A 26,852-nucleotide genomic window follows, 5' to 3' on the forward strand; every position below is an offset into this window, starting at 1 on the left:
TATAATAACCGTGGTAAAGACAATAGCATGCGTACTAATAGTAATACCGTCTAACACTTATTGAAAGAGTTTTATGTGCCAGAAACTACCATAGAATCTCTTAATTCATTAGTGTATTAAATGTATAATCCTCATAGCACCTCTTTGAGACAAAGCTATTATTATGTATATAAGAAAACATATTGTAAACTAGAAAAAAACACTATGCCAATGATAATGGTAGGCTATGTTGTCTACGGGTACACTAGGCCTCATCTGCCTTTTTTTTTCCTTCCACGTTCATCTTTTCTCTAGTTTTATGCTACAGGCTGGAGGGAGGGGCAAGAGGAGAGAGAGAGAGAAATGGGAAAGGGGAAAATCTTTCGGAAATTGTTATTCCTAACGAATTGCTGTTTGAGTTCTGTTTTTGTTTTTTAAACTCATTTAGAGAGAAAAAATAAAGACAGTTCTATCATGGAAAAATATTATCCCATCTTGCTGATTTTGCGTAGGTTGACTGGTGGGTGCTGAATTAGAGATTCTGGAGGATACGCCGGGTTTCAAGGAGGCTGAGAGTTTGTCTTCTGTATCTGCCTGTCAGACTCAACTGTAAGCCTCAAAATATAATATCATTCCCTCCCACTGATTACATTTGCACAAGATCAGTACAGCTCAAGAGAGACACTAACTTTCCACCTAGGACTGTTTCCCCGGTTGTGGGAAAGAGAGGATCGACAGTTGAGACTCTCTAAGTACCATCAGGAAGAGGTCAGTGGACAGCTCTTAAGACTGGAATTAATTCCACAGGGAAATTATGATGGAATAATCAATTTAGAAACTTAAAGCTTGGATCGAGATTCAAAAATTTTGAAAAGAAAACAAAAACCAAAACCCTTGCAGAAGCACGGATCTGCGCAAGGTTCTTTTCAATCCCTGACAACTGTGGGTCTAGGATTTTCACAAAATGAGAGGAAAGAAATTATGTGTAATTTTCACATCGGAACTAGTTTCTTTTTGCCCACTCCCTTCCAAATTTCAGCTACTTAGCATGTTGGCCAAATCCTAAAGTGAACGTCACTTCGGAACAATCTGAATGGGAAAACCACAGAGCCCTGCTTCTTTAAAATTAGGCACGAACAAATCCAGAATAATGAGAGGAAGCATAAAACAGATTACGTTTTACCTGAAGTGGAATTTAAGACATGCCACAAGTAATTGATTCTCTTTCTAGGATAATTCAAGAACAAAGACTTGACTTTTTTTTTTTTTTTAAGATTTTATTTACTTACTTGAGAGAGAGAGAGAGTGAGCATAAGTAGGGGAGAGGCAGAGGGAGAAGCAGACTCCCCCCTAAGCAGGGAGCCGAGGTGGGGCTCAATCCCAGGGCCTTGAAGTTATGACCTGAGCAAAAGTCAGATGCTTAATGACAGAGCCACCCCAGGCTCCCCTATTTGACTTTGTAAACGCAATAACAGGTCACTCTTCTGCAAAGCCAAAACAGTGATGGTCTTTTCTGATACGATCCATCTATTTTTTTTCCTTTTTGCCACCTTTGTATTGCTTCCTCTATTTTAGTGTCTGTCGCTCTTTCTTGCAATTCTTAGTTTATAAGCCTGTCTCCACTATTAGGAGTTCCTCGAGAGCAGACACCTCTTCTTATTTACTCTTATAAAAGGTATTCTCAATATTTGCCACTGTATCGTGCATGGAAGGCAGTCCTCCACTGCTTGTTGAATTCATGAATGAATGCATGCACGCCATTAATACATTAATTAATAGCCATTAATAGTTAGAAGTCCAAGGTTCCAACTCCTTCCATTAATTAAGTTCCTTTGAACTGTTGATGTAATGGTTCTTCATTTATAGAAGATGATTTTGAAAATTTCGTCCAGCAAACGTTTATTTCTATAATAAGAGATTCATAGCATTTTTATAAACTGTGAAGTGTGAAGCCTGTATTACCAATGAATAATTCGAGTTTTGACATCTGACCACCAGCTTGGGGAAACCAGGCTACCATGTAGTCTTTTATCTCACTTTGCCGAAAATTTCAATTATACTCTATCCTGGTTTGTTTCGTCTCTTTTCCACCGTTTTGTGCGGGGAGAAAAGTGAGTAAAATAGTCATCGTTTTGAGGATATTTGAGGCTGGAGAACTTTGTAGTGCTTGCTGCTAGGGGCTTCATTTCTCTGACCTTCCTTGGCTTCCACGCCAGCCTAAACTAGCAAGTCAGTCCCGGGCGTGTGTTATGATTCTTCTACAACTTATGACAGTGAAGAGAAAAACAGTGGAAGAAGAGGAGTTAGGTTGGATTTTCTGAGAAGATTTTGAACCATAGGTTGGTCTTTGGGTAACATCTATCTACTTATTTTTAAAATCATCTAGAGTCTTGCAACTGTGTACAGACCATAGCTGCTCCAGAAATTTTCCATGCTGTTGAAAAGCTTACATAATCGCTTATGTGGTAATTGCAAAATCATCCCTTGATGTGAACATAAACCAGAGGAGAAGTGTCCTTCTCACCATTTCTGGCTTTCCCTCCTGCGGGCTGGGGGAGGGAGGAAGTGGAGATTAGCAGGAAGACAGGAAGAGGGAGGAGTTTGTGGAATGAGTGGGAAAATCACTGAAGAGTTGTTCATAAACTGGCAGTGCGTGGAGGCAACCGCATCTGAGACAGCGGGGGAAAAAAGTACCATAAGCCCGATCATTTGCCCATTTCAGCCGAGAAGGAGATTGTCCATTTATGTTTTGTTCTTCTATGTTTTGGAGCTTGAGGTCAAAGTAAGAACAGTGAAGTGCTCACAGTATTCGTGTTCCTAATTGGTCAATTGAAAATCAACTACGCAGAAAAGCAGGAAGTGTACCACAGATGAGTTTATGAAGATCCTCTCTTAGTTGTCATTTCAGAGAGTTTTTTTTCCTCCTTCATTGTAAGAGAGCAATGAAGGACCCAGTGAGAAATTTGTTACCAGAAATCAGTCTGTGATGTGGGGGGGAGAGTTGGTGGTTTATGATCTAAAACCCAAGGCCAGAGAGATTTTCCTAAATCATTGAAAGCCAGTTGATGCCGGAGAAGATATTAAGCTGTTAGGGGGTTTCAGAGCCAGCTCCTTGATGTTTCCCTAGAAAGTCTGGAAGCTGGAAAAGGAGAAGGCTCTAAATCCCAGTCCGTGTGTGTGTGTGTGTGTGTGTGTGTGTGTGTGTGTTTGCTAAGCAATTACGCAAGCACAAAGACAAATGCAGTCCCTTTCTCTCCCTTCTCTCCTGGATATTTCTGCCCTCCCCCCCCCCCCCCCCCCGCAGGCCATCTCCTGTGCAAGCCCACGTCTGCAGGTCCGGGCAGCGTGGCCTCTGTCAGACAATAGATATGCAAGATAACAACAGGGCAGCGGCTCTGAGGCCTTGGCCTTTATCAGGATTAACTGTTACATCAATAAGCAAAACAGGGCGGCGGGGTTTTTCCATCGCTGGCCTTTGCTGTTCCTGGGTGCCAGATGGCATTCATATCCATGAAAACAAAATGCTGCAAGTTAGAATGTTGACTAGGCACTGTTACTTCCACTTGACCACACTGTGTGGGGCTCGCTTTGATGTACAAAACACTCCTAAGATAATGAAATGCGTTGGCAGCTGGCTAATGGCTGGGAAAGTGCAAACCCTGCACTGAACTCTTCCCCGAGACTATTCAATGGTAAGGTGGTGTCAGGCCCGAGCTGGAGAAGGAGCGAAGAGGCTCGTTGCCAGGCAGGCCCGGGACTCTGGGGCAAGAGGCTGGGGAGGGGCTGGTATTTTTCTGCCTTCAATAGAAGGGGTCTGTGCCTGCAGCAGATGAGAAATAAATCCATCAAGGCCAAGCTCAGGCTTATTTTGAACTGGCTGCTGGAATTAGCATAAAAGCCTCTGCACACACAGGTAAACGAAGACCGTCTACCTGAGCGGAGGTGATCTGAGAGTTCTTAGTTTTCGCTTGTGCCCACGTAGGACCTCATCTTTATGCAAGGGGGAAAAAAAGAAAGGTCTTATGAATTAAATTTGACTTTGCTGCTTCTAATCTTCTCACTGGCCTGATTCACCGGGAAAGTAGAGCGTGCATAATTGGGGAGGGAGGCGTTTTCTCATCCTCTGTCCCTTGATGCTACAGCCTACTCCCAGGAGGGACAGCCTGGGCACTGGCCCCTTTTGGGAAGTCCCCTGTGCCCCTGTGCCCTGTCCCCTTCTGCCCCACAGCCCCACCCCAATCCCAACTGATTTGCTGGCCCCCAAAAGTTCTTCCAGCACCTGGACTACTCCATTCTAAGCAGAAACTCTCCATTTAAAATGCCTCCTCATTCTCTGGTTTGCTCTTATCTCTGTTGTTAGAATGTAAGCTTAGCACAGAAAGGGCTTTTGGGCCAAAGGTCAGGTAACTCTGGGCCAGCCCCTGGACCAGATCCAGCCTGCCGTCTGTTTCGAAGCTAACAAGAGTTTTCTGTCTTTAAATGATTGGGGAAGAAAAATCAAAAGAAGACTATTTTGTGTCACATGGTAATTCTATGACATTCGCACGTGAACGTCCGAAAGTCGGGTTTTGTCGGCGCACTGACACTCGGCCCCTGCACGCATGTCTCTGGCTGGCTCCGCGGTATCGCTGCGCAGGCCCCGTCCTTGCTTCCGAGCCTTCGGGATAGCCTGCAAAGCCTAAAATATTCACCCGCTGGCCCCTGACCGAAAAGTTCAACTCCCCGCCTTACACTTTTTGCAGAACACAGAGTAGGTGCTGAATGCCCCTCCCTGACCATTTCTGAAGTTTGAGAAGTCTAGCTGGGTGGGAAGTTCTCCACAATCTCGGTGTTTCCGTCACCTTTCCCTGGAAGAGTTGTTAGTGCCACCGTGAGAGACCTTTCCTTCTTTTCTAGCTTTTGAAGTTCTTGCTAAAGCTTCCTTTCTGCGCCTTGTCTCCCCATAGTCAACTCCTACGTTGGCATTTAAACAAATACTTCCGGTTCAAAATGTCCCAGGGGTGTCTGTTCAGCTTGAGTGGAAATCCGAGGGGAAACGTTGAGGTGAGGGGAATCTGGTGATGATGCTTGGTACCCTGGCATTTTCCCTTTCCAGGCGCCCTCTGCCAGTCCACAAGTCAAGGTTGGATGCTTATCTCAGCCCACAGAACTAGATCTGCCCATCCCACAGCTGGTGTCCGTGTTTCTGCTTGGAGCTCTGCCTTTGTCAATTCAAACAGTGTGTTTTTCAAAAAAAAAAAAAAAAAAGTCATTGACCACGTTTTTGTTTCCTCCTCATCCTGTTTGTCAGGGGATACTGGGTGTGTGGTCTCGAACTTCCTACTTACTGCACTTTGTCTTAAGGGGCTGGGACCTTCTTTTTGAACTATGGTTTTCACAAGATTGTTGGTCGCAGCCATTCTGGGTCTATTAAACATAGAATCTTTCTTCGCCAAAAGTTACAGCGGTTGGCTCTACATGATAAATTATGGTTACTGTTTGTTTCTTTGTATTTTTCTGTGTTTCCCAAGGGGAACATGTATTTCTTTTGTATCAATGAGAAAAAAGAGTAAAAAAAAAAAGTCGTAAAAGTACCAGAATAGTAATCTCTACTTACTGGTGTGTCTCAATTCCTTCCTTTCTTCCATCTCTTCTTGAAGTGCATCCAGATATGTACAGACAGTATGCAAATCCATGAAATTAGATAAATCAACTCTTGTAAGTTATGACTTCATTTAAAAAATAGGTATGAGAGATGATGTCTAAGAATATGTTGTGTGTGTGTGTATGTGTGTGTGCGTATGTGTGTGTGTGTATATACACATACATATACAAAACAAACCAAAAACCAAAACAAAAACAACTAGACTTCCAGTTTCCGAGTCCAGGATCTAAGGACAATAAGTAAAAAGATGAACAAACTGGAAATCAAGACCTGGAGTGATATTCATCGAATTATCAACACGTCTCCCTGTAAGTAGCTTTAGCAGTAATGCGTGCTTTTATTTTATGCTAAACTTGTTGGATTGTTTTAAATTTTTAATTGTGATGCTGTAATATATTTGTAATGATAACAATACTTGAAGATAATGAAAAACTCCAATCCCATGTATATCTTCCACAGACCTTTGAATATCCATTGCCCACACCTACATCTGTTATTAATCAGCCCCTTACTTCCCTACCCCCTCCCATGGCAAGAGACCCTGACTCTTAGACCCTTATATGAACCTCCACGGAACATTTGAAAAATGCTAGTGTTCTGGCTCATTTGGGATGGGTAAAGGGAGTCAAACTTACTTTATGGCTTCAGATTTGGGGTTATGCATAGAAAGGTTTTTTTTTGCTCCAATGTTTTATATATATTTTGGTCTGCTATGTTTTCTTTCTAATACTCTGTTATTTGTGTTTATTGGACAATTTTTAATCCATCTGGAATTTATTTGTGTGAATTGTGAGGTAGGAATCTGATGTAGGATGTTTCGACCCCACCAAAAATGCAATCAACACAATTAAGGCTGAGAATTACAGGTGCACATGGTAAAATAAGTTATTAACTAGCTGCTTCCAGAAAAATAAATCTTCTTCACAAGTTTATATCTGCAGTATTTGACTTGGGAAAAATTTGACTTGATAAAAACAATGGTCATAGGAGAAAACTCAGCGGCGGAAGCTTTAATTGATAAGAATTGATAAGGATAAAACAATTTGCTATTATAAGATTTACATTAAAAAAGTGGCCTCAGTGAAAATAATTTTTGATATGGAAATGATGATAATTAGAGGAATATTTTCATTATGCTGTCTAGCTAACTGGTCAAGGGAAAATAAAAATAGCTTAATTCCAGCATGTTTCTCAAGGAAAATTCATCAGTGTTGGTAAAATTATGATATTAAAAATTGTTTGAATTGATAAAACCAGAGTGAGAAGGTTCTTGGGGCTAAATCAGTGAAGCAAAGATTATCTTTTACTTTGGAGATCATACTTTATTTTTCTAAATGGGCTGCTTAATATTCTGACAACATTAATGTAGGCAACTGATCAATTCTTACAACTGGTCTGAAATGAACCTTTTTCATTTACTGAAATCTCATACTTGGGTCTATCTCTGGACTCTCTTATTTCTTGGATGTGCTTGCTTAATCTGCACTGGTCTTAATTATTGTAGATTTAAAGTAACCTTGTTAACTAGTTAAGTATCCCCGATTTGCCCCCCTTTAGAATTGTTTTTCAACATTTTCTGAGTTCTTCTCTCACGTTCAAGAACTTCAGCATCAGCTAGTTCAATAGGCCAGATTTTTAGTAACAAGCTGAATGATTATAGACATTTTACATTTTAGTTGTAATCTCCTACTTAATTTTTTAATATCTTGGCTCAATTTTATACATATTTATATCTGTCTATCTAATCTTTATGTGTCTATATCTCTACCTACAGATATAGCTGTAGATATCTGTGTGTTTGTATCTGTTTGGATTTTTAGCCTTTCACTTAATTGAATTTATTTATTTTTTTTGTTTTCGGATTTTTTTCTTATGTTGAGCCCTAAAGATCCTTTGCGGTTCATTCTTTTTGAAGCTGATTTCAGTTACTGCATTATACTCTGTCCATTATCTGCTTATTTCTAACAATGGTAAGTCCTGAGAGCTTATCATTCCTGCAGCTTCAACACAAAATCTTGGTTTGGGCACCTATTTGGAAGTAAAAATGGCAAAGGTTTATTTTTTTTCCCTGAAATTCAGTATATACACTCTGAGTGTTGATGAAGGGTAAGATGTGTAAGTGTCTTTGCTAGTGGGATTTCCCTATACCTTCTTTCTCTTCCCCAAAGAGTAAGAATCTATTATTTATCCTGTCCTTTGCTGTGTCCTCTAAACTCTTGGATGAAATTCACAAGGAGCTTTTAAAGTCTACCTCCTCTTTGATGAGAGTTGGTGATTTGAATTTGCATTGTAATGTCCCTCCTAAGAGCAGAGCCTTAACCTTGACAATGCTATACTTTGCAAATTTGATACCAGATAATGGACAATTCTTTGAAATGCTGTCTCATTCATCTGCCACTTGTTTATAGTTTGTTTGGGGGTTAATCATGTGACCTTTGCGTTCTTTCTTTCTTTTTTTTTTTTTTGCAAACTACCTTTTATATACAAGTCATATTCCATGAAGGCAGAAATTAATTCCGAATTCTATCTTTAGTGTATAAAATAATGCCTGGCATATAATAGGCACTTAATAAATATTGCTGGTTGACTGACTGGCCTACCTTTATTTCCAAACACAGCATTTGAAGAACTCTAGGTTAGAATTAGCTATTTGCCTGCCCCAGAGGTCATTCTAGCATATCTGATACAAATCTGACATCCCCAAAGCCTCTGACTCCTCTTATTCCTCAACTCTAACAACGGTGTCCTCCTCAAAATGCTTAAGCTCAACACTTTTCCATCATTTAAGAACTTCTTCCTTCTCTCTCTCCTCTAGCCCCCCTCACATCCACATGTAATTCACGCCCAGATTTGTTGATTCTATTTCACAGTGTCTCTATAGCCATTCAGCAATTCCAGTTCTCTACCCTAGTTCAAGACCTTGCTCCCTATCAACTTGGCTGTTCCGATTCCCCCCCTAATTATTATCCCTCCCTTAAGGGCTGTCCTCACTCCATCACTTCACTAAAATCCATGTTAATATTGCCTGTAGAACACTCATCCTTAAACAGGGCTGACCCCATCACTATGTGCCTATGATTTCTTGTTACCTATAGACTACCCTTCAAACTCTCTAACCTGCTTTGCATACTCTTCTGGAATGTGAAGGGTCTCAATCATGATTTCCGGTTTACTCTGCTTCGTGCTCTGCACCTTTTACTCCTGCCAAGGGAGTGTACCGTCTTTCCCGGGACGAACCCCGCAATGTCTTTGCTGCTGATCTTTGTCCCATCTCGCTGTGTTCCGGGCACACAGGCTCTTTTCATTTGCTCGCCCTCCATGACCTCTCCCGCTGCAGTCTTCACCAGCAGTACCTCGCCCCGCTTGTCTGCCAGCCGCACATGGTTGTGTAACTGCCACTCCTTCCCCAGATCTCACTCTAAAATCCCTTCTCAGGGAGGCCCTCCACAGTCCCTCCCCAGGCGCCTTCCCTGCTTCCATATATTCAGTCACATTAAACACCGTCTGCTCTGGTACTGAAAGGTGCACAGTGTATAATTATACACATATGTGTGGGGTCATCTGATTAAGGACGTCTCCCCCACTTGATTCTAAGCTCCGGGAATGAAGAGCTCTGGCCCACCTTGCTCCCCGCTGTGTCCCCTGCCACAGGCATTGGAGCATACTAAATACCTTGGGAATGAACGCATCAATGTCTACGAAAGACTTGGCTGTGCTCCTTACCCCATCTCCTCTTGGAAACTGCCCAACACGCCCATTTTGAATTTCTCTCTCTCTTTCCTTTAATCCCTACACACTTACCCCTCCTCCCGTAGGTGGTAGCTCCTACGGAGTAGTCTTTGGTCATCCACACCATAGCTCCCCCTAGGAAGCCAGGAGAGGGTCTGGTTTATGTCTCAGGATGAGCACTAATATTAAAAAGCTAAGGCTTTGAGGGCGCCTGGGTGGCTCAGTCAGTTAAGCATCCAACTCTTGATTTTAGCTCACATCATGATTTCAGGGTCGTGAGATTGAGCCCCATGTTGGGTTCCCCACGGAGCACGGAGCTTGCTTAAGATTCTCTCCCCCCCCCCCGCCCCCCCCCTCACTTGCAATCTCGCTCTCTTGTTTATAGGAGTAACAAAGGTTGGCAAAAGTTGAAATGGTTACATTTGAAATGTTTGGAGTATGACGTCACGCTTCCAGTGCACCCCAGAGGTCCAGTCAGAAGCTCACCTGAGCCAGTGTGCTCCGATTATACCTTAATCTTAGCCAGTGAATTCACAGATGCGTGAGGACGTTCATTAGGGAGGCCAGGATAGGATATGGGGTGAGTTCAATGGGAATCCACACCCACTAGCAGAAATCCATGCCCTAGTGCTGGTGGGTTAATGATATCTTCTTACATTCTTATTCGGTCTTCTTTTGCACACTTCACTCAATAATCTTGTTAATAAATTCTAGCAGATAATGATAATAAGGAAATAATGGTTAACTAATCTGTGTTTATCCTGTCAACTGCACCTTAGCTGAGGACGTAAACCCACATGGAAAAATTTGGCCTTTGTCTATTTAAATCTCTTACAAAAGAAAAGTAGTGCTTAAGTTTTACCAAGGCTGTAGGTTTATTGTTCTTAATTCTACTCACAGCAAAACAAGTTGTCCTTCAACCTGGTTTCGCCAAGTATTTGAGTTGGATGAATAGATGGTCTAAAAACCATCAAAAAGTGTTCAAAAATGGATGTAGCACAATTAGCTCTGGACCGCCACAGAGGGTTTGGAGGATTTCCGGGGGCCTATTTGTTAGTTTGAAGTCCTAGGAAAGAACAGGGGAAGGAACAGGAAAAGCTATGCTTGCACCCTGGCCTGGAGCTACCGAGGAGGACAATATTAATGGCAACTTGCAGGGGTGCATCCTGGGTATTTTCTTATCCTAGAGAAGTGTAGTGTTCAGAACAGAAAATATACTCATTTTTCTTTCTTGTTCTTGAAGATTGTGAGAAAATTCCTAAGAGATATTCTTGGAAGAGTCAGAAAGGTATTATTCTGATCTCTATGGGTGCTCAGAGATGTAAAGGGCTCAATTTTGATAACACAGCACCCAGTGTGTTTCCTAATTGTTCCTTTGATGAAGAGAGGACTTTCCTGAAAGATATGAGCCAGAAGAAGAAGTCCAATTTCAGTGCTCTAGAAGAAACAGCTGGGTCTTTGGGGTTTCGGGTAACCTGCTCAGTGGCAGGCAGGATCTATACATCAGGGAGACAGTGATATCACTGTCAGGTTCTGAGACTTTTGTAATTTGTCTGTGTTTGTCACTGTGGTCATTGCCTGTCCCCATTTGGACTACCAGCAAAATGCTTGAAATGAAAATCATTTCTGGACGAGGTATTAGATATGGTGAATTCATTCGTTCACTCAACCAGTTTTTATGGAGTGTTAACTCTATGCCAGGGTCTCCTCCAGAGCCTGAAAATACAGCAGTAGACAGAGCAGAGCTTGTGCCTTCACTGAGCAAACATTTTAGTGAAAAGCCAGACAAGGAAGGGAGTAAATAAAATCTAGAAAGTATTAGACACTAACAGGTGCTTCGGAGGGGAAAAAGGGGGGAAGAGGATAGAAGACACTGAAGGAGGGGGTTGCAGTTTTAAATATGGTAGTCAAGAAATATTTAATTGAGTAGGTAACATTAAGTAAAGATTTGAAAGAGGGGTTACAGCTAACTGTGTGGTTATCTAGGGGAAGGGTGTTCCAGGCAGAGGAATACAAAGTTTAAAGGTGATTTCTGAAACTAGGTTAGAAAAGGATTTTATTGGCTCAATGTCTCTGAAAACTCAAGGGCTCTGGCTGCCTTCAGGCATGGCTTGATAAAGGGATGAGGAAAACATTCTTTTTTTTTTTTTTTTTCCTGTTCTTTCTATATATTGGTTTCATTCTTACATAGTTTGGCCTTTTGTGGCTGTAGGAGAGCTATGGTGTTTCCAGTTCCCATATCCTGCACTTCAACTCCATAGGAAGAGTCAAGGGCTTTGTCTCAGCATTACCGGCAAAAATCGCATTTTGTGTCTTTTGCTCTGAGTGGGTCACTGCCCATTTCTGAACAACTATTGCGATCAGAGTGAATGCTGTGTACTGACTGCGTTATGTTTGTGTTACTTGCTACGCTGGGATGGCACAGACTGAGAAAGTATGTTTGTGCCTGGTTTGGTTTGGTTTGGTTTGGTTTTTGGTTTGGGGGTGTTTTTTTGTTGTTGTTTTGTTTTGTTTTGGTGAGGGGAAGGGGGCATTCCCCTAAAGAAAATTGAGGAACCAAGAGAAGGATTAATGGATTTTAGATAGCAAAAACAGCAAATGTCCTTTATACTGTATCTCTTTTGCTTAAATAAAATCCTTGATGGAGTTAGAGCCATCACAGACTTTCTGGGGTAAGTCATTTCATCTCTATTGAACATGGTTTTTTTTTTTTTTTTTTTTTTTTTTTTTTAATCTAAAATGAGGAGGTTGGACTCATGAACTTTAAGGCCACATTGTAATTTATGCTCTATAGCTAAGTATATTTTCTGAAGTCTTAAATTTAAAAAAAAGTTCATTATATAATGATATTACAAATATAATCTGCTGAAGGAAAGTAGAAAGTGAGTATTTAGCCTGTATTCTGGAGATTGCTATTTGGCAGAAGGGCCTGCATGAGCCCTTGAGTATAGGCCCTTAAATGCAAGTTTTTTAAGAGCTGATGTGATCAATCCCAGATGCCTTTGCCCTGAGATTTACTGTTTACTTGATGAGTGTGGAAGAGTGTGGATCAGGGTTATGTGCTGGGTCAATTTCTAGCCTGGAGTTGGGTGACTCGGTTGAAAGGCCAGCTCAGGGAACGTATTTAACACAGATTTCCATATTCAAAACAGAGTGGAGAGTCTAAGCACCCTTCTGTAAGCCTCTGTGACATTAAGACGATGGCATTAAGATAAAAACTCTCCTAGGGCGCCTGGGTAGCGCAGTCGTTAAAGCGTCTGCCTTCGGCTCAGGGCGTGATCCTGGCGTGCTGGGATCGAGTCCCACATCAGGCTCCTCTGCTGTGAGCCTGCTTCTTCCTCTACCACTCCCCCTGCTGTGTTCCCTCCCTCCCTCTCTCGCTGGCTGTCTCTATCTCTGTCGAATAAATAAATAAAATCTTTAAAAAAAAAAAAAAAAACTCTCCTAAAGGTCGAAGACTCTTGGGATTCGTCTCCTGGACTTTCAGGATTGCAGAGTCCTTCCTTAGTGCTGGATTGAGAGGAAGCTGGCTGAAGGAAACGGCCCTTTCTACAGGCAGCATCTTGAGACTTCGATTCTCCCAATAGCAATAAGGGACTTCCATAAGTGTTTTGCCTGTGTTTAATATCAGAGCTCCACATTTTATATTAAATTTGTGACTATGTGGGTCTAACATTTGGCATTGCATAAGGGGGCAAGTATCCCTTCAAGCTTCCCGTGTGATTCGGGCAATACCTAGAATCCCTTCATGAATGGTTTCCATGTGTCAGGAATAATGCGTTCAGGTAACCAGACCTGTCTCTGTGAATATTCTCTTGGAAATGTCCATGCTTTTTAGTATGGTGCACAAAGCCCACATCAGATCCAGGATTTCCTTCTTCTTCTATGACAGATTCAGGGATTTATGTCCTCTTGGCTTCCCCAGATCACAAAAAATCCCTATGCAGTCTCAATAGGTCTTTACAGTCTGATGAAAACCATTTTCCTTTCTTTTTTCTTTTTTCCCTTTCCTTATTTTTTCTTTATTGAAGTATAAAAAGACCATTTGCTTTTCTCCAGTCAGGCTTTCTTTGAAGTTGGAAGAGCATACTTCAGGAGGACATGGGGTCCCTGAAACTTCCTCCCCACCCATCCGAAATACTCGTCCTTATTGTGGATTTTACGTGGTTGATTCATCACAATATTTGTCTCTGAAATATTTTCCTAAAATGAAATGTATGTAATAATCTATTTCAGTGCACTGTGATCCGTATATTGTTCCCATACGCTGAGTATTATCACATGCTCTCAGCCAACAAGAGCTGACCCAGCAAACTACTCTACATGTTTGATCAATGACAACTATCTGCACTTCCTGCGTTGAGTGTGTCTGCAGTGTTTGTTGTTTCTTTCCCTGTGCTCTCTCTTTCTGCCATTTTTTTTGTGTTTTTTTTTTTTTTTTTTTACGGCTGACAAAAAAAGTAATAGTAATAGACTTGCTGCAAAGAAACAAAGATCTTTACAGTGGATATTAAAATGCAAGTTTTAGCTAGAGAAGGAGAAGACAAGCCACAGACCGGGAGAAAATATTTGCAAGACACATGTTGGATACAGGACTGTTATTTAAAATGTGCAAAGAGCTCTGAAAACTCAACAATAAAATAAACAACCTGATTTTAAAATGGGCAAAGACCCAAAAAGACCACACCGAGGAAGATAAACAGAGGGTAAATACACATATGAAAGGCTGCTCCACATCGTGTGTCATTAGAAAATTGTAAATGAAAACAACGAGAGATCACCACATTCCTACATCCTAAGCCATTCTAGGCCAAGACCTGGAACACCAACAGCACCAAATGTTGCGAGGCTGCGGAGCAATAGGAACTCTCATTCGTTGCTGGTGGGAATGAGAAGTGGTTCAGCCACTTTGGAAGACGGTTTGGCAGTTTCTTACAGAACTAAACATTCTCTTACTGTATGAGCCAGCAATTGCACTCCTCGGTATTTACCCAAATGAGTTGAAAAATTATGTCCACATAAAGCCTGCACATGGATATTTATAGAAGTTTTATTCATAATTACCAAAACTTGTAAATAACCAGGATGTCCTTCAGTAGGCGAATGGATAAATAAACTAGTATGTCCGAACAACGAAATATTATTCAGGACTAAAAGTAAATGAGCTATCAAGCTATAAAAAGACACGAGAAGACTTAAATGCGCATCGCTGAGTGAAAGAAGCCAACCTGTAAAGTCTACATACTGTATGATGCCAACTATAGGACATTCTGGAAAAGGCAAAACCATGGAAACAATAAAAACATAGGGGTTGGCAGGAGGGAGGGATAAACCAGCAGAGCAGCAAGGATTTTAGGGAGTAGTGAAACTATTTTGTGTGATACTGGAATAGTGGGTCCACGTCATTGGTGTGAACCCACAGAACGGACACCAAGAGTGAACCCTAATGTAAAGTCCTGGCTTTGAGTGATAATGGCGTGTCAGCGTAGGTTCACGTATTGTAACAAAGGCACTACTCTCTGGGGAATGTTTATGGTGGAGGAGGCTGTGCCTGTCTGTGTGGGTGAGGGGGTCTATGGGAATTCTCTGTACTTTGCACGCAAGTTTGCTCTGGCCCTAAAACTGCTCTAAAAATAAAGTCTTTAAAAAATGCAAGTTGCATAGGCTTTTGAGGTGACCTTGTGTGGAAGTTCTCTGACATTCTAAAAGGTATCATCACCACATCCTGAGAAGACTAACATGCAGCTTCACAGAAGAGAGAGGCAAGAAACCATGGTGGTAAGGCCTGACTCCAGTGGCCGGGACAAGCCCTTGCCGGTGCTCCCCTGTAAGAACTGTGCAGTCGCAGCCTGTCGAGAGCCCCTGAGCTCGCAGGTAAGCTTGCCTGCCCTGTGCCTGCGTCTGTTCTGCCAACAAGACAAAGGAAAGAGAGTGGAGAGGAATACTTCTCACTCTGAGTTTTTTAAGGCCTTCCTAGGAGATAGTCTCCCTCCCTTGTCAGAGCTGGATGGTATCAAGCCCAGCCTTATCCGGGAGGACAGCTCAGAGCAGCTGAAGCTATGTTTACCAGTGCAGCTGCCGAAGCAGCAAGAGGCCCCTCCCCTGCTGCTACCATCGCTGCCCCTTGCTGGCTGGACAAGGAGAAGGGTGTATTGAGTGACTTTGGCTAATAATTATGCTAACGGCTGACACATAATGATGGCACACATTGTGCCAGGCAGAACACTCAGGGTTTTACACGGATTGTCACAATCCTCACAAGAATAACGGTTCGTAGCACTTCATATATGTCAGGCCTATTCTCGGAGCTCTAGATATATTACACTAATCTCATCCTGATGAGAAGCTAATGAGGCAGTACCAGGTAATCCTTTCCTGTTTTACAGATGAGGAAACTAAGACTTAGAGAAACTGAATAACTTACCCAATGTCAACAGCTGCTAAGTGGTATGGTCAGTAATCAAACAGAAGGCAAGCCTGATTACAGTCTTGTAATCAGAGTCGAGCAGAGTTGGTCTGTTATAACTTTATTTATCCCTAAAATATTTTCTAAAAATAAAATGTATATAAAAATTCATTACGGGACAACATGAATACATGTTTCCGCCCGTGTTCTTAGTGTACCATATGCTCTTGGATAATGAGCGCTAGCATAACGGATGGTGGCACACACACTCTTAATCATTTGAGGGGGGCGCAGTCCCCTTGACTGTTAACGTTTAGAAAGAAAGCACAGAGCAAGTTTGGAGAGGTGGCAGGAGGGTAGGGGGCCTATCCAAAGACACTTGGTAGGTTACCACAATCTTGGAGAGTTTGCTCTGCCTACAAACTAGCCTATGAGTTTGCAGAAACTTCTGGTCAGTCCAATGGGAGGTTTAGCCCCTGTGGAATGGACTCGTAGAGACTACAACAAAAATGAGAACACCAATTTATCAATACACAATGAGAATTCTAACTGTTGGGGCACGAGACCTCTCATCTCACCAGACCCTCACAGCGTACTGTCGTCGTGGACACGCTATACAGAAAGCCAAACTGTAAGTAAGTTGTTAGATGAGTATGGGTCAGACTCAAGGAATTTTTCTATGAATCAAATATCAAGGTTGTGAGAGCTGGATGCATTCAACTCCATGGCAGGGAGAAATCTTCCACCCAGGAACAGCTAGCTTGAATCTTTGTGCTCAAGTCAGAAATTGGCCTGTGTACTCTGCCCTACATAGAGCTTATCCATAGGAATTATTTGGTTTTGGGCGACAGGAAAATCTAAAACAAGATAGATGTTTGTTTCTAATTTATGTAAAAGTCTGGACTGATGTTGGGCCCAAAGCTGGCATAATGTCCCTTTGTGTCAGAGACCCACGCTCTCTTCATATCTTGTTACTTTGCCCTCACAGCCTCGACCTTATAGTCCAAAAGAGTGGAGTGTGTGTTTCAGAAGGAAGCCAGAGAACAAGTTAGAGAAACAGCAAAGAGCATTCACACACACTTGTCTTAAAACAAGCCCCTAGAAGATGCCACGTGGCACTTTTGCTCACATCACATGGTCCAGTATTTAATCTTATGGCTACAACCACCTACAAAGAAGCCTGGAAAGTGTAGTCTCTACCCTCCATGGCCAAATGCTCTTCCAAAAATCAGAGTATCCATCAGCATGGACAGAGTGGACAGGGGATTTGGGGATGAGAGGTGAGGGACCCTCATCCGAGACTGATCTTCCATGGTTGGACCTCAGCCCTCATCACAGTGGCGAGAGCCAAGTTCTTCCTTACCCACGAGCCCAGATGCAGCTAACCCGCTGCAGCCTTGCAACATCTACAGCTGCGATGGCCAGGTGTGGGCCCCAGCTCCCGGTCACTTCAGAGAAGGATCTGGGGACTTGCATTCCCCAGGCCCCTAAAGCTGGGAGAGGATAGTCCTGGTGGCCAGGTTCTTCTGTTTCTGGAATTTGATATCTTTTATAGAATTTCTAATAAGATTTATGATCCTGGAATTTTATTCTTCTTTGAAAGACAAAATCAAAATTAGATACACAACTAGGATTCTGATTAGGGAACCAAACATCATTAAACTTATGTCTGCCTGTTCTTTCATATTTATTCCTCCTCGCTATTTTGGGTGCCATTTGAAGGTTCTTTCTTATTTGCTTTCTGCTTTGTCAGTTCTCGTTTCATGTTCTGGTCGAGATAGTTTGGACTCATGGCCTCTAATGTTAGGCCTTTCACCCCTCCCTCCCAAATCACACAATACACAATCGTCAGAACATTTCTTCTAAAGTACGAGCGCATTTTGGATAACAGTCTTCATGGTCTGACCGAGATTTTCCTTTCCAGCTGGACCTCCTATCACTCCCCAGCCTGTCCCCAAAGACCAGCCATTCCAAATGGTTTGCTATCCCCCAAACTCATCATTCCTATCTTTGTACCGTTACATAGATTTTCCCTCTGTCTAGAGCACTCTTGAACCCAGATGGGACTCTTTTTCATTTCAATCCTAAAGTCAAGCTACCCTATTCTGATTCCTCTAGCCTCTTCTCTTTGGAATCATAGGCCCCTAGACATACCTTGATCTTAGTACATTTCAGCTCACAGAAGTCTTTTCTACTGACAAATCTAATGTCCATTGTGAACCCTCATTCTGCTTCTTGTTGGACACCTATGCTCAGGTAAACAGGATAGTTCTCTCATCTCTTCTTTGAGCTTATGTCTAAACCCATGTGACTTGGGCTCATATGGACCCAGATTGTTTGGGTTAGGAGGTACCTTCTTGGCCATGATCTATTCTTGCTGGCCTCCACTTGATGCTCATTGTCTTCACCGTTCCTTTGGTTGTCAGTGCAGACAGGTGGCTATGACATTGCTCATTCTCATCTTTGAAGGCAGATTTAGCAAAATTCTCTGCTTTGGTGTCCTTCCTGGGCACACAGAAGTGTATATTCCCAGCCCATATTGGGCAATGGGAAAGTTTAGGGTGCCAAGGCCTGTCTCTCTCTGGATCACTCTCAGAAATACGAGAACATTTTCTTAACTCAATGAGGTAGCCTGAGCCCAGTCCTCCTAGATCTAGCACGCTGATATGTCCTCTCTGATGTCTGAATGCACCTGCAGGGCTCTACGAGACGCTGAAGCACAAACTCCTCCATCACCGGAGCTCTCAATTTCACCTGGGAGTCCTGTCAACCCCTCTTTAGGGAAAGGGGATGCATGCAGTCCCTTCTTGCAGACTCAGCTGCATGGAAGTTCTCCTGTTTGTTCAGACCCTTCTTTCTCCACCCTCTGAGGAAATGTGATTCGGTAGTTGGTGAGATGGGTGGAGGGTGGGAGGAGGCGTGTGGGAAATCTAGCTCTAACCCCATCCTGTTGTCTCTGTGCCCTGACTTCCCTTGGGCCTAGGCTTTTGCAACTCAAAATGTTTACTGTGCTTTTTGCTATAACAGCTTTTGGCAATGAATCCTGTAATGCTAAAATGGGGCAAAACCAAGGGGTTCTAAAGAAGAAGTATTAATATTACAAAATATCATTATCCCACTGTAATAATATTTGCCACATTATTTAAAAATAGATCATTTATTTTTCTCCTTCACTAGACTATGAGTTTATACCTTCTCACTATATTACCTTCTAATTCATGGCATAACCCCAGAGAAAAGATGAAGGAAGGACCCTGATTTGGCCGAGCTTAGGTATCTACAAATAGGCAGAATGAGGGTTCAAAATGTAAATTAAATTGAGCAGTAAAAAAAAAAAGAAAAGAAAAAGAAAAAAGAAAAAAAAAAAGAATATATGAACTGTAATGTGTACGTTTTGCACTAAGATCAAGATATGTCTAGGGTTCCATCAAGGCACAGTACAGGGAGAGAGTAGGAAGTCTGTCTGATGAATGAATTAAGGAATTATGTGACTGATGCTAGTAGCTTTTATTTCTCCGGTGCTTACTCAATGCAAGCCAGTCTTGTTAAGGATCTTATAAGGAAGGCATTACTTTTCTCATTTATACTTGAGAAATGCAACCAAGGCTCAGAGAAGTAACCTCTTTTGTTCCAAATCAAACAGCTTGTGAGTCACAAATCCAGAATTCTAACTCAGGTCTGTTTGATCCCAAATCCTGAATTTTTTCCTCAACTATACTATGTCATCAATTTCATTGAACTATGAGGTACTTACAGGTACAAGGTCCCAGGTGAGATGTGTGTGTACATGTGTACGCACATGCATATATGATGAGGTCTCCTGTTTTCTAGGGAGTTCCATGCATTTGCCAACCACTAGCAAGGATTATTTAAATATATTCCCTTGCTCTGCTATTCTTAGAAATTTGATGTTGTTCTTTTCTGTGAGCCTTATTGATCCGTCTAATATTTACTGCCTTATCAATAAAAGCAGGATACAATGTCACCATGTTATGCTTGGAATCTTAACATTTGTAATTGTGGTATATGTCAGTCAAACGATGCATTTATCATTTAAGTGATTTAGGCATTGGTGGAGAGAAAGAAAAAAAAGTGTCTGTTGTGAGTTACATGGGGATAAGTGTTTCCTCTTTTCACTGCCTGGCAAGATGGTGGCAGTATTTTTTACAAATAGGATATGTAATTGTGTGTATATACCAAGCGCTTGTTTATATTTTCCCTTAGGGTTTGACTTTCTTAGACGTCTAAAACACTCTGGGGGTGGGGTGGGGAGAGGGAATGCCATAAACTTTTACAGACAGACATTGTCCTTGTTTCCTAGGCAAATTCAATGCACCTTCTGTTGGGTAATTGGAATCCAAGAAGTAACATGGAGTGTTTTAGCCAAATGTGAATGAGCTGTATTTATAATGGAATGGCAGAGATTTGGAAACTCAAGCCATTCAATGTGAGAGAAAGTGATTAAAAAGACACAATGAGAGATCAGAGTGTGTTGACTCAGTTGTAGAATTTGGCATTCAACACAGTAAACACAGGTAAATGTGAATAAATATTTCCAGAAGAATGGTCCTATACCTGTCGTATTTCTGGGGTAGGGTCTCACCGCATTTTGCTGGAAAATGCATTTTCTTTTTTTAGAGGGTGGTCATTGTAAACTGCACAGTTTAAAATGTGCTGTAAAAACTGTGTATCTCCGAGTGGTGTTATCTCTTTTTTTTCTTCTTTCTATTTCAGGTTAATTTGATAGGAAAGAGACATTGGGTAAGTTATAAGCTTCATATTACTTTTTTGTGTCATAATAGCTTCTTTTGCAAAAGGCCATGTGTCTGCACACGTGTGTGTGTGTGTGTGTGTGTGTGTGTGTGTGTGTGTAAATGTGTCTTTAGAACATCTAAGCTCCTGGGGCTTTGTAAATGCAGTACCTTCACAAGAGGTCGAGGGCTGAGGGCATAGGCCAAAGGCCAGGTCGCTAGGCGGACTGGGCGGCTCGTTGGGTTATACGTGCAGTAGGAGGAAAGAAACCCCAGCTGGTGATTTCAAAAGATCTGTAAGCTTTCCATTTACTCTCATGTTCATTTTTAAAACACCATTTAATGAACATTTACTCATATGAATATATAAATATACCCCTGCCCTCTCCTCATCCCAGCCATTCATTCCAATTTTCCATTTTACTCATTGGTTGTTGTATCCCTCAGAATTCCCAGGTTACTTTTTCTTCCATGTGAGAACAGTGGTTTTCAATCATTTTGGAGTCACATACCTCTGAGAATCCTATGAGCGATATGATCTTTTCCTAAGAAAAACACACAAATACTCAGAATATTAGAGGTTCAGAGCTCCCCAGAAGTTCTTCAGTGGACCCCTGGTTAAGAATCACCACTCTCTAGGATCTCCTTTTTCCCGTGTATCTCTAATGCCATCCCATTGCTTCTTTTCCTTACATTTTCACTTGCAACTTGGATAACTGCCCTGTTTCTAACTTCGACTGATCAAAGATGTGCTGTTTCTTTTGTGTCATAAAGTGGTGGAGGGGTGAGAACAGGCAGCATAAGTTCCTCCAGCCCCACCATCCTTTCGGAGGAGTCTTTCTCCTATGCTATTCTGGAACAGGTGTCTAATGGACTCTTCTTTCTACCTGGTGAGGATGAAACTGACATCCAATAGCAGAAAATGATTATTGAGTTTTTCCAGGAATGGCAATAGGTCTGGTATAATACTATCTATACTCTTAACATGCACCCTCTTGAATTCAAAGTATATACTGATAAGATGGCATCCCCATCAGATGGAGTGTTTGGTGGTAGAGCTGAACAAAGTTAACTGGTTCCCACAGGAATCCTATCTCTGATTAGACAGCAGGTGTAGAACTGATGGAAAAAAGCTAAATGCCTGTGTTTCTCAACAAAATATCTTAAAAATATTGAAGATATTCAGGATTGTGTGTTTGCCTACTCCAATTTGAAAAATGCTGATTTATGAAGCTAAAAATCTTATTCCCAGAGACTGCTTTTCATTGCCAATTATAAATGAAAAAGAGTTCTTGCGTTAGGCAGAATACTGGCTCCCCAAGACTTCCCTATCCTAATCTCCTGAACCTGTAAATATGTTACCTTACACGACTAAAGGGATTTTGCAGAGGTGATTAAGTTTAAGGACCTCAAAACAGGGAGCTGATCCAACTTGGCCCAATCTAATTACCGGAATCCCTATACTTGGAGAACCTTTCCAGGCTATTGTCTGAGAAGAGGTGTGATCACAGAAGCAGGCTCAGAGAGACGCCATGTCATTGTCTCTGAAGATGGAAGAAAGACAAAGAATGTGGGTGACATCTTGAAGCTGAAAAGACAGGAACATGGATTCATGCCTAGAGCCCCCAGAAAGGAGTCTAGCCTGGCTGACACCTTGATGTTAGCCCAATGAAACAATGTCAGATTTCTGATCTCCAGAACTATAAGATAATAAGTGTATGTTGTGGTGATTTTTACAACAGCCATGGAAAATGAATACAATTCTATTGTTAAAACTGTAAAAAAGTTTAAACAATACATCATTAATATTACTATGCAAAAATTTAAAAATTTTATATAATTCATGACCCCAAAAGAGGTGCCCGTGGATCCTCCAAGGGTCCTTGGGTCCCTGAGGGAGAAACACAGCTGTATTAAAATATTCGGAGATGTAGACAGGGGGATCCATAGATTCTTTTCATTTGTGCTTTTGTTGGGTAGATTTGTAAATTCTTAACTCATTGCTTCAAATGCGTTGGTCTCATTTTATGAAACAGATATCTTTCTCTATGTGTTGAGTCACTTTCTCTTACATTGTTTAAATTTCTCATCTCTCAGCACTCAGGTTACCAATAGTAGCTTATAAATGATGCATCATGTCTTCTAGTAATGCATTCTACAGTCGCCAGAAGCCGTGCATTAATTTTTTGCATAGTTCAATATTGTCCTGTTTAGGATTAAAATAGCAGATTGGCTTATCTGCAGTGAGATTCTTTCATCTGATAAAAATAAAGCTAGTTTTTCTTAGTAATGCCTTGAATTGTAACCACGTTATCTTTTAGAATATTTCATTTGTACCATGTGGGAAAATATGCATCTCATTGAGACAATATTGTTGTCCTCTTTCTAAGTTTATTGATAAATTTATTAGAAAAGAGAGAGAGAGCATATAATAAGTTAAAAAAGGATCTTGAGAGGTCATCTCTTTCTTCAGTCAGGGCTGTATCTGAGTGACTCTGAACAGATAAGTATCCATCCTAGGGATGGAAATGGAATTTTCCCCCCTAAGGGAGCCCTAAATGTATTTCAGTCGGCTCATTTGCATGAGTCATTTACATTGATTTCCATGAACCATTCCTCAGTCTCTATTCCTCATATAACCCTTGACTTAACAAAACCTCTCTCTCTCTTTCCCTTTCTCCTCCCCCTATTTATTATTCATTCAATTCATATCGGAAAGCCTATTCTGGGAATGTCCTGTGCAAGGCATGATGAAAACCTCTGAGAAATAAAGTGCAGTCTTACCTCAAAGACCTTGCCATCTCCTGGAGAAGCCAGAGTGTGGGACTAAGGAAAGGTTAGAAGACTCCCCAGAGATTTTTAGAAAGCATCACACCATGACATGCAAATGCAGGCAACTAACAGGGTAAGCGTGGGCAGTGGGCTGAGCAGACGGAACTTCTACTAGATGGGAAGCCCCTTGTCTATGTTACCTTTTTTACCGTCCACCAACTTTTGAAAGAGAGAATTTTATCTCCCTTTATGTAAGTAGAGGATATTGCACGCAGTCTTCCAACAGACCCTGCTTTATCTGAGTCTAAAATTCATGCTGATTTCAAGGGGCGGCATTGCCTTTGATGTGCAATTACAGAAGGACGCACTCTCTGTGGATTAAAATGTTCTGGGAGGATGTGGCGATTGTTCGATTCATTTATCAATCATCTACTACGTGCCGGGTGCTTGCTAGCTCTAATCTTCCACTTCAGGCAGGAGGAACCTGAGGCATAGGGTAAGTAACTTGCCCAACAGCACATATTAAGAGAGTGGGAGGCCCAGCACTGGAACCCAAGTGGTCGGATTCCCCACCCCACGCTGCCTGCTCCGCGCTGTGCCGGATACGGAGGATTCCGTGTTGAGTGGGAGGGTCTTTTCATTCCTTTCCGAATAACATCGGAAGAAGCCAGTTGAGCAGCTGATGCCACAAAGTGTGGAAACTGTTTTGACAGGGGAAGTAGAATGCTGGGAGGACGCAGAAAGGCTTTCTAACCTAGACACGAAGAACAGGAACGCTGCCTCTAGGCAATCAGCGCCCAGCCGCGACCTGCGGGATGAACAGAAGAGAGCCCAAGGAGCACAGAAGCTCGTGCAACCCATCAACAAAATCACAGCCCCACCTTAACTCTGGGGCTGATTCAGAGACAAGCCAGTTGCTTGTAGGAGCCTCGTCCCCCAGATACCCACTTGGTTCACTCCTTAACTTCATTCAGGTCCTGACTCAGATGTCACCCCCTCGCTGAGGTCTTCACAAACCACCCTATTTAAGGTTACACCACACCCGCAACCCTCCTGATTTCTTTCCATGGCATCTATTTTTCTGCACCACATCTCTCTAACTTCCTACATTACTTATCGCTTCTTATCATGTATCTCCTCCCACCAGAAAAATCTGCTCCATGAGGGCGCGATTGTTGTTGTTTTCCTGTTGTGTTCACTGCTGTATTTCAAGAACCTAGAACAGTACTTACAATGAGCTCTCAATAAATACTCACTCAGTGAATGTGAAGATCTCCACACGTTCCTGATTTCATGGCCGCTGTCCCGTGCGAATCAGAGATGCTTGCACTCAGGTGTTCTCACTGCAAACTTCCTGAGGACCCTAGCATGTCATGCTCTAGCCTGGATACACTGGGAGCCACCAGCCATGTGGTGGTCAGGTACTTTATCTCCCTGATGTCTGCAAATCGCACATAGAATTTTCTCCAATTCTGTGTGGAGTGGAGGATCTTAGTTCTTGTGTCCCTCCATCACCTTTGCATTTTCCTTTCCATTTTCTTCTTTTGCGGAGACTTGTTTCTAGGTCTGTCTGCCTAGGCAGGCCTCTGAAGCTCATCCCTGGGGTATATTCTTGGGTCGTGATGCTTGTTACACAAAAACCTAACAACGCCCTTTCTTATTTTTACCTGATATGAGGAAGACCTCTGGCTTTGGCTGACTACAAATGTTTAAACCTAAGAGGGTACAATCAAAAATATTGGGCACAGCAGAGCTACCGAATACATCCTGTTTTGTCTATGTTTACAGCTTCTATTATTTTTTCTGATAATCTTTACAAATATGTACTGACAGTCGGTACTTCACCTGTCCTTTTATATCTGGGTAGAAGAATGGAAGCAGAGAACCCAAAGCCTGTATGTAAAGAGCTCGTGATTGCGAAGGGAATACAGAGACCTTAGAGACAAGATTAATTCACTTGATGAGAGAGAGAAAGAGTCGGGGGTGGGAAAGGGGATGGGTGGGAGAGCTGGATACAATGAGTATATCAGTTGCCTGACCAAGAACCTACAGAACTGAGTACTCCTTTACCTTCTCCACGTGCAGGACTCAAAGAGATCTGAAATTTTGTTGCCCTGGTGATATGCGACTAATGTGAAGAATATTTTGATGGTGGTTACTGTGTGACGTTTGGACATAGTTCGTAGAATCATTAGTTAACCAGGTCAGCTTCATCCATATGGTATCATTACGGTCATTATGGCAGCAGAGACTAGCACACTAGAAATCAAAACTGGAAAGAAAACTGTGAGGTCCCATCTGGTCCCTGCCTGGTGTGATGGGAGCTTCTGTACAGTGGTGACTGTACCTAGGATAGGCTGAGAAGGCTGAGGTCAGAATAGCAACCTGTTTCCTGCTATGACTTCCCTGTTAACCTCCTTCCAGCCCTTGGATACAAATCAAGCTTGATTTAGAATTTTCCCAGCCGTGAAGGCATCAAGTCAAAGCTCCTTTTAGGTGGTCTGTTTCTTGTTTCTCTACGATAAATTCAGAAGAAAGCAGAAGATCCATTTATGAGTCTTTTAATGAACCAATTAGATGTTTTCCTTGGTATTTGAACAGACAATTCACATAAATTCCCAAAGGCTGAATACATAATTCTGAACAAAACATTGAATAGTTTCAGGTTTCACAACTGTTGAGTTTGGGGATAATCGTTGCCATGTGTTTCCACTGATGAATCAACCTATAGTCATTTCATAGTTCCATTGAAGACAGTTTTTGCTTTTCACAGTTTTGTTTTCCTATTACATTTGTGTTTCTCCTCATCCTACACAAAATCTTCTGTTCCCCAACAGAGTTCATGAATGAGAAAGAAGAGAGGACAAAGCAGTGAAATGCCGAGCAGAGAGTCAGTTGGGCCAGGGCCCATGACTCTTCACACATGAACGAATAACAAGGGTGGGGTACACGCATAGTAGGAGCAAATAGTGGCTGAGTCATATAGGGACTCGGGTTCCACAGTGGGACCAGAAGGTCTTGGCGGACTGGTGAAGGTTTGTCTGCAAGTCTGTTCTGAGATCAGTGGGATGCACAAACCACTCCCTCCAGGCGTACAATAATATGACAGTCAGTGACTCAACTTTTAATACTCTTCTTTGACTCATGCGCCCCACTGCCCCATAAAGATCATTTCTTGAACTGTTTCTAGTTCAGAAAAAGACATGTAAGAAGTTTGAATAATACAAGATAGCTTCTAGGGTTACTTAATTAATTCAACACATATGTATGGAATACCCATTATGTATTCGTCATGTTTTGTTTTTGTTTTTTTTTTTCTAGGAATTGGGAGGTAGAGTTATGGGTTTGGGTTCCTTGGAACTTACATTCTAGTGGTGGGTGGAGAGTGATGTAGGCGGACATTCCACAGATAAACCAATAAACAAATATGATGATTTCTAATGATAACGTTTTACCAATGAAATAGACCTGGGAGTTATGATTGAGAGTGACAAGGCTGAGGTGGGGGTGGGGTATTCCAGGCAGAAGGAACAGAACATGCAGAAACAGAGTGGTAGACAGGGTGGCCTCC

This window comes from Ursus americanus, chromosome 17, assembly GCF_024610735.1.
Source record: "Ursus americanus isolate L20-20 chromosome 17, mUrsAme1.1.p, whole genome shotgun sequence".
Lineage (NCBI taxonomy): Eukaryota > Metazoa > Chordata > Mammalia > Carnivora > Ursidae > Ursus > Ursus americanus.